The 9472-nt window shown below is 48.5% G+C and overlaps 1 protein-coding gene and 1 long non-coding RNA gene across 6 annotated transcripts in view; one reads left to right on the top strand and one right to left on the bottom strand.

The window, feature by feature from the left end:
* Positions 1-345: 345 nt before the first annotated feature.
* On the bottom strand, positions 346-5813 carry LOC133749891 (uncharacterized). The gene is made up of 3 exons (XR_009864627.1): positions 5659-5813; positions 5190-5329; positions 346-2948 (listed from the first exon to the last, which is right to left on the bottom strand). It is a non-coding gene; the product is annotated as an uncharacterized LOC133749891 (long non-coding RNA).
* STEAP2 (STEAP2 metalloreductase) overlaps positions 3709-9472 on the top strand; it is a 29291-nt gene continuing 23527 nt past the window's right edge. Inside the window, exons 1-2 of one of the 5 annotated variants that reach the window (XM_062179260.1) lie at positions 3709-3883; positions 5943-6061. The gene's annotated coding sequence lies outside the window, so the exon portion shown is untranslated. Of the gene's footprint in view, positions 3884-4273; positions 4336-4782; positions 4887-5037; positions 5122-5659; positions 5753-5942; positions 6062-9472 lie in introns of those variants that run through there. The other 4 variants (XM_062179262.1, XM_062179259.1, XM_062179261.1 and 1 more) reach the window with 4 other exon arrangements.

Below are 9472 nucleotides of genomic sequence, written 5' to 3'. Positions count from 1 at the left end.
AAATGAACTAGGTCAAATATAATTTAAAAGATAACAAAACAGATTAAAATAGATTCCTGTTTCATTATCTCTTCCATTACTAATCTTGTCTTATCCCTTTACAGTCATGAAGGTCAAACATTTGTTTATAGAAACAACAGCTCCGTTTGTTTCTTCAGGCTGGTTTCAGATACTGACAACAGGATTTGTGATGTTGGAGACTACTCAATTATTCCTGGAACCTACAATCTTAAACCAGGTTTCAAAAAGATGATGAAATGGTATGAAACCATGAAATAATATCTTTGTAATTTTCAAAAATAAAAAACAAAGGAAATATTCTTCTGAAAGTTTTTATACCTGTACTTTAAAAGTCTTAAAGTAGGGGCCAGCACTATGGCGCAGCAGGTTAAAGCCCTGGCCTGAAGCACTGGCATCCCATATGGGCGCTGGTTCCAGACCCTGCTGCTCCACTTTCAATCCAGCTCTTTACTATGGCCTGGGAAAGCAGTAGAAGATGGCCCAAGTCCTTGGGCTCCTGCACCCACATGGGAGACCCGGAAGAAGCTCCTGGCTCCTGGCTTCAGATCGGTGCAGCTCCGGCCGTTGTGGCCATCTGGGGAGTGAACCAGCAGATGGAAGACCTCTCTCTCTCTGTCTCTACCTCTGTCTGTAACTGTATTTAAAAAAAAAATAAAATGAATCTTAAATTGCCCCCCAGATTTGTCCTATGTCACAGTTCTGAGTTCATTGAATTTCTACTTGGGGTTTTTCATGCTTTGGCATGAGATAGTAGGGCTGAAATCAACCACAGGTTTGATCAGATTGGACATCTAAGTTTCATTTGCACCTGACCTGGGTAGACAAGAACAGTGGGGCAAGGGGGGCGGCGTGCTGGTCTGGTCAGGATGTATTTCTTCACCTGTCCTCTCTATGAGATGAGACTGGGCCTTCTCACAGCATGGTGGGCTCAAAGCAAATTTCTTACATGGATATTTGGTTCCCACAGAGTAAGCATTTCTTTTTCTTTTAAGATTTGCTTATTTGAAAGGCAGAGTTTCAGAAAGAGAGATAGGGAGAGACAGAGAGAAACAGAGAGATCTTCCATCCACTACTTCACTCCCTAAATGGCCACAACATCAGGAGTTGGGTGAGTCCAAAGCCAACAGACAGGAGCTTCCTCCGGGTCTCCCACACGGGTGCAAGGGCCCAAGCACATGGGCCATCCTCAGCTGCTTTCCCAAGTGCACTAGCAGGGAGCTGAATTGGAACAGCTGGGACTTGAACCTGTGAACATATGGGATGCCAATGCTGCAAGTGGTGACTTTATCTGCTATACCACAGTGCCGCACCATGCCCGAGTAAGCATTTCAAGAGACTGAGACAGAAGCTGCAAATCGTGTGATCTGTCCTTAGAAGTGCCACAGCATCAACACTGCTGCAGGCCCTGTGTTACACGGGGCCAGCTCAGATTCACCGTAGGGGGAGACTTCTTATGGGCTTTTACACCAGAAGGTTTAGTTCACTAGGAGCCCTTCTTTGCAGACCAGCCACCATGATGATTTCTGCAAACTTTTAGGTAAAGACTGGTCCAGATGGTGTCCAAAATGACATTAAAAATAAATAAATAAATGGCAAGTGTGGGCATCTGGTGCAGCGGTTAAGGGTCTGCTTGGGACATTGCATCCCATTCCTTTAGAAAGCTTGGACAGTTTCTCCTTCCTACAAGAATGCCCAACAATGGCCATCCTTAGGCTCTATTCAAAGTTTGACTCCTCTTTCCAACGATGTTCTTAAATCAACTTCGCTGACCTATCCCAGCAAAACAATGCTTATACATTGATTTTTCTAAGCATTATTATAATGTAAGATAATTTTTTGATTACCACAAAATTAGCTTAAAAGAATTGAGAGACCCATTGGGAAGGAAATAGCTTTAAGGCCTCTACTGGATTAATAACCAAAGTGACCCAAATTCTTTTTTTTCCTGTGGGTAAATTCCACATCTTAAATCTTCCTCACTCTACTTAAGTAACTAAAAATAATTTAAAAATGCAGTGCCAATGAGAGGAAGTTAAAAGACAAGAACGCTTCTGCATTTTTCATAAGTTTTTGGTTGTTACACAAAGAAATATGTGAAAATATAAGAAGAAGCATGTGATTTCTTTTAACTCAATAACCCCATATTTCAGAATATATCCAAAAGAAATACTCTTCCCACTTACTGCCTCAAGAAGTACTTTGTTGAATAAGATTAAAGCAATGTTGCTTATATTAAGTGGGTTAGAAAATGCATTTTCCTAAAGCTTGGGGTTAAGAAAGCTATTCTATATCAATATTATGGACTACACAGTCATTAAGAATTGTGAACATATGGAAATTGCTCATGTTACAACAATAGTTACAATATATCTGTTCTGTACAGATATAAGTTCATATGCTTTCACAGGGCCTGGTGTTTGGCTTAGCTTATAAGATGCCACTTAGGAGGCCTCCGTCCACTTAGGAGTGTCTGGGTTCAAGTCGGGGCTCCACTTCCTGTTCCGGGCTCCACTTCCTGTTCCAGCTTCCAGCTAATGTGCGCTCTAGGAGACAGTGCGGACGGCTCAAGAACCTGGGTCCCTGTCACCCACATGGAAGAGGTGATCGCATTCTGGGCTCCCAGCTTCAGCCTGTGGGCGTTTGGGGAGGGACTCAGCAAACGGGAGCACACCTTCTGTCTCTCAAATAAACAAACAGAAATTTGCTTCAATTATCAAAGCCTTTAACCCGTGAAGAGATTCTTCTTACTATTTATCTCAAAATCTACCTTCCCATCATAATTGACAGCTATTTGCCCAGTGTAAGGGAGTTTGCGTACATCTTCCTCACACTTGTCTACTGAGGCATCTTCCAGGAATTCTGGCAAATTCTTTCCAAGCAGGTTACTGTTGCCTCTATCTTCAGCAGTGTTCCTGGAGCTCCAGCCACTGGGGATAACAAGGACTCAGTAAATTTTTCTGTAGTAAATGAGTTGCCAGAGGAACCTATGGGTGCACAAGGGCTGAAAGTTACACACTTTAGGAACTACCATTCTGAGTTATTCAGTAACTTCTAAGAAAAAATTGTGTTAGCAGCGCTAGGCCACCAGAGATCCATTTAATAAATTATTGCTGCGCATGGCAGAATCAATTACTACTTCAGGGAGCTGAAGAGATTTCTCAGAGAGTACTTCATGACCTGGAAAAGCTGGGCGAAATCATTTTTTATACTCTGAAACTCCAACTGAAAAAACAATGGTGGAAAGCATTGTTCAGGAATGAACCAAACGGCATCGTATATCAACACCAGCGAATCTTGGCCAACATTTGGCAACACTGGGCTGTCTATCAAGGACATTTGCTTATTTTAAAAGTTCAAGTATGGAAAGTACATATTCCTTCTGGAAACTGGAAATGGGTGATTCATTGTTTCTCTTCTTCGTATTGTGTGTATTTATGTATTTTTTGGATCATCAAAGTCCATGTTAAGACAGCTTTCAAAACTGTTTCAAATAAATGGTTTACGCATGTGCTTTATACAATACTTTCTGGTGTTAGGGTAGACAAAAATGATGTATCTTTTCATAACCTTTCGTGGAAGTTACACAATGCTATTCTTTTTCAAAATTAAAAAAAAAAACCTACTTTTCAGTTACTGCTAAGATTCGTCAGTTTTCTACACCAGTTCTTCAAAATGCTCAAGAAAAACCTGCGCATTTCATTATGAGAGTGGCTGAACTGAAATAATTTTAGCAGGGGTCAACACCCCCGCCCTGACACATCACTAAACGTTTGGTTTATGCTCACGACGAGCCCGGGCAGTACTGAGCGTGGACCTGGCCTGTTTCCAATCGAAGGATGCAAGGCCGGCAGCCTTTGCAAAGGTTCGTGGGCACATGGGCTCCAAGGGGAAAGTGCACTGCCCCAGTGACCCAACCAGGACCCCCTTCTGGGGTTTTTTTGTTTGTTTTGAGCCTGGTTAATAAGCCACCGGGAAGGAGAACTTCTAAACTTTCTCTGATGAAATGGGAGTCTACTCGGTCATGGGGAAAAAAATTACCTCAAAAATGAGAATTTCGGGTACACTGAAAATCAAAGATCTTCGAACATCAAAGACCCGAACGGCTAGGCTGACACCCACCGGACACACAAGGCCTCGACCCGGGGCTCCGGGCTGCGGCCCTGAGCGGCTTGGCCGCGCCGCCAAGGTCAGAGGCAGAGCTGGAGCCGCCAGCCCGCGGGCTGCGGGATCCTGCTCGCCAGGCGAGCGTTGCAACGTGGCGCGTCAGAGGGCTTGTCTGCGCAGCGCCTTCCAAGGTCACACTCCAGCCTCAAGGTGCTTGGAGCTGGGTCAAGATGACAGGAAGGCACAGGCAGGGAAAAGGCGCCGTTTGCTGGCAGGCTCCTCGGGATCCGTGGGTGGGGAGGTGGGCAATGGAGAAGGGGACGCCATGACCAAGTCTGGAGCGGAAAGGCGACCGCGTAGTCCCAAAGCAGTGGTGTGTGGCTACCACTTGCAGGGCGCGCAGAACTGCGGAGCCGCGCGGCCCTCGAACGCTTCCTCCCCCGGCGCCCGCACGCGCCCCGAGCGCCCCGATTCGCCCGCGCGCCCCGAGCCCCGCCGGCGCCCGGCCTCCCCGCGCCCTGCCGGCGCGCAGCCCCTAGCGGCGCGTCACGGCGCGCCGGCCTCCCGCCCGCCCGCCCGCTCGCTCTCCCGCTCGCCCCGGCGGACCGGCTGCGGAGGCGGGGAAGCCGGCGGAGCGCGACCGCCGCGGTAGCCGCTGCAGCCGCCGGTCGGAGGTGCAGGCCCCGGCGCCCCGGCGCGTCCCTGGGGGAGTGGGCGCCGCGCCCGAGGAGCCGCGGAGCTCGCCTGTGCACGGCGCGGAGGTGAGCGGGGCTGGGGAGCGCGCGGAGGAGGTGGCGCGGAGCTGCGGGTCCAGCCCAGGGCCCCCGCGGGATCCCGCGCCCGGGGCCGCTGCCCCTGGTCGGCCGGGCGCCCTGCGCGGGGCGGTGGGGTGGCCGTGGCACGCAGTCCGCTCCCCACTCCTCTGGGCTGCCTCGGGCTGCCTGGAAGCCCTGAGGGTGGGCCCCGGAGAAAGGGAGCCGGGAGCCGCCGTCCCAGGTAGGACGTGCCCGGGAGGGAGCGGGCGGGCGCGTCCCCCTGCCTCCCTGAGGACGGGCCGGGGTCACCTGGCGGATCACCCGGGGATGCCGGCGTGGCGCATCTAGGCCTTTTTGTGTCAGGAAGTCATTGGCATCTTCGTGGACTGTTCTCGATTGTCGTTGCGCTCTGCGTTCAGCTTCAGCCAAAACTTGTTGAAAATTCTGCCCTAAAAGAAAAAAAAAAAAATGTTGCTCTTATAAAAATGGAGCGGAGAGCGATCTGCGAGGATTTCCTTTAGGAATTGCCATCTCTTGTCTCTCCCCCACGCCGTGGCGTATAGTTTTGTAGGTGGGAGAACTTATTCGGGGCCAAGGTGAAGGCACGGGCATCACCGTGAGAGAAGTGGGGTTCAGGCGCCTGCCCCCTCCCCAGGCTCCTGAGTTAAATCAGGGTCCGATCCTGTGTCCAGCCCCTGCGGCGCACCCGCCACCTCCCTGCCTCTCCAACCCCTTACAGTCTCTTCATTTCACTGATCAGTTCGTTTCTTTCTCTAACCTGCGTGCTTTCTCCTCCTCCATCTCTCCCTCTGCTGCTCCTAAGCATAGAGGCCATTTCAAGAAGGAAAACGCCCCTCCTGGATATTTAGAAAGTAAGAGCAATTGCGTATTCTGCTTAGGGGTGGCTGCAGGTTCTGCTGCTAGCTGTTTATCAATAATGATAGATGGAGCTAATTGTGCAAGGAGATGAAAAGCTTTATCCAGATCACTTCTCGCCATTCTGGTGCCATGGAGAATGTCCTTACGGTGAATGACCACGACTGTTTTTTTTTATTTCTGAAGGACAAAAAGCGCAGATGAAGGCTAATTTGTAAAGGATCACAGATAATATAGAAGAGTGAGCAAGAGGACACACCAGACTTTGGAAGACGAGGCCCTGGCTGCAGTGAAATACACCGGAGGTGAGGAGCTGCGTTTATTCTTGGCACAGCCAACAACCATGGCATTGACCTGTCACTGACTCCCTTTGGGTCCGCCTGTCTTGACAGCAAAGAGAGGTCTGATCTAGAGGCCTACTGCATCTCTCTGGGTCCTGACATTTCTTGTATGCATTCAGTAAGAGTGGATGTTTGTTGCGTGCTTAGTCACTGTGTACCACACAGTGCAGAGGCCGGGACGGACATGGCTCAGCTCTCAGGGAGCTCGTGGTCTGATGGGAGAGATAGGAAACAGTCCCATAAAATAAGTATCCAGGAAACTTAACAAGGAGTGACAAGAAAAGGAAAAAACAACTGGAGTAAATGTACTGCAGAGAGAGACTACCATATGCAAAGTTCCCAAGGCAGAAAGCGGATGGGTCTTTTCTGCTTCTAGAAAGAGAGGCAGTGGCTGGACAGCAGAGAGATCACGCAGAGGTGAGAGAGGCTGGCCCGGTCAGGGCCTTTCACACCGTGGTCAGGAAGGTGGCTCTGGGTCTGAGCACAAGGAGGAGGAGAGAGCCCTTTGGTGACAGAGTCTGCTTGAGGACTAGCTTAGATGCTGTGTGGAGAATGGCTTTGAAAAGGGTAAAGGAGAAGGTAGGCCGCCCTGTTAGGAAGTGTTTGTCAGGTGAGACACTGGACCAGGCAGGTGTCAGGGAAGAGGGAGTTAGGCAATGTTGTAGAGGACAGGAGTTGCTATGGGATTTTATGTCAAGGGTAGGGGAAGCAAGGGCGTGAGACCGGCTCTCAGACTCTGACTCGAGTGTCTAAGATGAGGAAATTCTGGTGAGTGGAAATAGGGCTGGGTGGAAAAAGAGCTCAGGTTTGGACCTCTTATGTTAGAGCTCTCACTGAGAGGGGGCGTGACCACAGCCCCCTGCAGGGAGAGAAGGCCTGGCCTCCAGGGCAGAAGCAGAGAGATGTCCCTTGATAGATGAGTGTGGATTTAGGGTGAAACTAATGAGCTCAGAAGTTTGACTTGTCTTCAGCAACCTTCACCTACATGGGTACAGAGACAGGGACAATGGCTGGCTGGCCTCTTCCAGAACTAGGCTTTTGCCGGGTGAATATCAGGAAGAGTAACAGAGTGGAGAATCTGTCCAAGGGACTGGCTGCATACACACTCTGAAACCTAGACTGAGTATAGAGAAACTGGAAGCAGGTGAACGCAGAGTGAAGAAGTAATGGGACGAGGTGTCAGTAGATCCGATTTCTTCTGTCTAGAATTATCTATCTGAGTGTTCAAACTAAGATTATTAGGAGGCTAGGGGATAATGCTTGGAGATAATAGGAAGTGAGTGAGTGAGTGAGTGAGTGAGGCGGGGTGTAGGCAAAGATTCAGCGCCTTTGATGAATGAGTCAAGGAAACAAGAGGCCGTGAAGTTGAATGGTTCTTCCCCGGAAATGATGAAATTCGGAGAAAGCAGACAGCTATGGGGGCAGAAAGGGTGACCATGTGTGTACTGGGCGCAGGGTCTCCAGGAAGTAGCTAGACATAATGGGTGAGAGCAGTGAGGACAGTGAGAGGTGTCACGAGGGGCCATGAGCTTCAAAGGAGCTGGGTGTTTGCAGGAGAGAAGGAGAAGAAAGGTTCGGATGGGGCTTGCTAATTCGAGTACAGTCCCCTCGGCTCACGTCCCTGGGGGATTTCATTTTCTGGATAACTTGTGCACATCAGCAGGTCGGTTGTGTCATCGAGACCTCTGAGGACAGCGCTGAGTCCTTCACTTGATCTTAGCCAGAAGGCCAAGAAGCAATTACTGAGTTACCTCATCTAATGATTAATGCCCTAGATGTTTATGAGTGAAACCAATAAGAATCTGTTTATAATACAATCTAGCACCACAGCTGCCATTCAGCTGGAGGAATGTCCAGGAAGTCCGTCTAACCTTGAGAGCCTTAGGAGGCTGTGTAGCTGAGCATAATTGAGGGTTTTTTCCCCTCCCATGCATCAGATACTTACAGCAAGTCAAAAGTTTATCCAAGAGAACAGGGTCCTTGAAATTTCAGGGAGTCGTGAGCTACTTAAATTGTTTTTAGATGGGGCTGTTAAAGGTTGAAGTGTTAAATGTAGAGTGGTGACATACCGCTATTAATTAGCTTCAAGACTTAGAAACCAGAATCCTTGTGTTGGAAAGGCCCACAGGAGTTAAATGCCATCTTTTTATTTCTCATTCAATAAAGAAAACTGAGACTTGGAGAAAGAGAATCAAGGTGACTTCAGGAGGCTATACCTGTCCCTTTACCTTGAAATCCCCAAACCAAAGCTTTCTAAAAACGACATGGTTTTATCATTACATAATGTGGATTACCTGTGAAAACCATCCAATGAAAAGGTAGAGAGACGGCAGAATTTTGTTAGTCAAAGTGTGGCCCATGAACCAGTTCTGTAGGCATCACCTGGGAGTTGGTAAGACATACAGAATCCTCTGCCTTCCAGCTCAGGCTCTGAATGTGCATTTTAGCACGCTCCTCAGGTGATGCTGCTTGCATTGACATTTGACAAGTGCTGTTCTAGAGTGAGACAGTTCACTTGCTGACTCTGATCTGCTAGGTCAGCAGGGCCATCATGCCTGGAACTGGGGAGAGGAGGCCCTGGTAGGACAGAAGGAAGAGATGCTATCATCGGCACATCCTGAATTCTGAGTGTCGTAAAACAGCAGGAACAAAATGTGCTGTGTGGTGGGATGACACATGTGAAGGAATGACATTGTCCTTCCCACTAGGGAAGTAAGGAAATTACAAACCGTGAGTGGACCTTCTGATTCAGTTCCTGTCTGAGTGGGAGAGGGAAGTGGACTGCACACATGGTCTACAGCTTCCTGTACTCAAGGGCAACGATTTCACTCTTGCAAGTGTCATTTTTCATTATTGCAAAACATGATGTAAAATGCACATAGGAGTCAGAAAACCACATCTGCTATCTCCAAATATCAAAATAATATTAAATTGGATCTCAGTCTTTTGAGAGTTGTTTTCAATCATGGATGCCAATCAAAACAAGTGATGAGTGTTGAAAAAAAAAATCCTGATGTCCTGGCTGAACCCCATGGTAAATAAATAAAAACCAGGGCAGAGGAGCAGTGAGCAGGGATCACTGTACTGCAGAGCTCCCAGGGCTTCTCAGTGTGCACTTGAGATTGAGAATCATTGCTTTAATTGCCGTCTGTGACTCGGGGAAGGGGGTTGGGGGCAACTCTGTGATTGCAGCTTTGCCTCTCCACCTGCTGAAACACAAGGACTCTCTGTTGCTACCCTTGGCTGAAGCCAAGTCCCCCAAACTCAGGTCACTGGCTTGAGGGAAGTAGATTCATTTTGTAAGAAAAGGAGAATTTGTCCTTGGCCATTTTTCTTAAATTATGAGCAGTAACAGTTACTATGAATGACAGTATT

This window comes from Lepus europaeus, chromosome 20 (assembly GCF_033115175.1).
Source record: "Lepus europaeus isolate LE1 chromosome 20, mLepTim1.pri, whole genome shotgun sequence".
Lineage (NCBI taxonomy): Eukaryota > Metazoa > Chordata > Mammalia > Lagomorpha > Leporidae > Lepus > Lepus europaeus.
The sequence above is the reverse complement of the archived record's forward strand: the minus strand, read 5'-3'. Positions and strand labels throughout refer to the sequence as shown.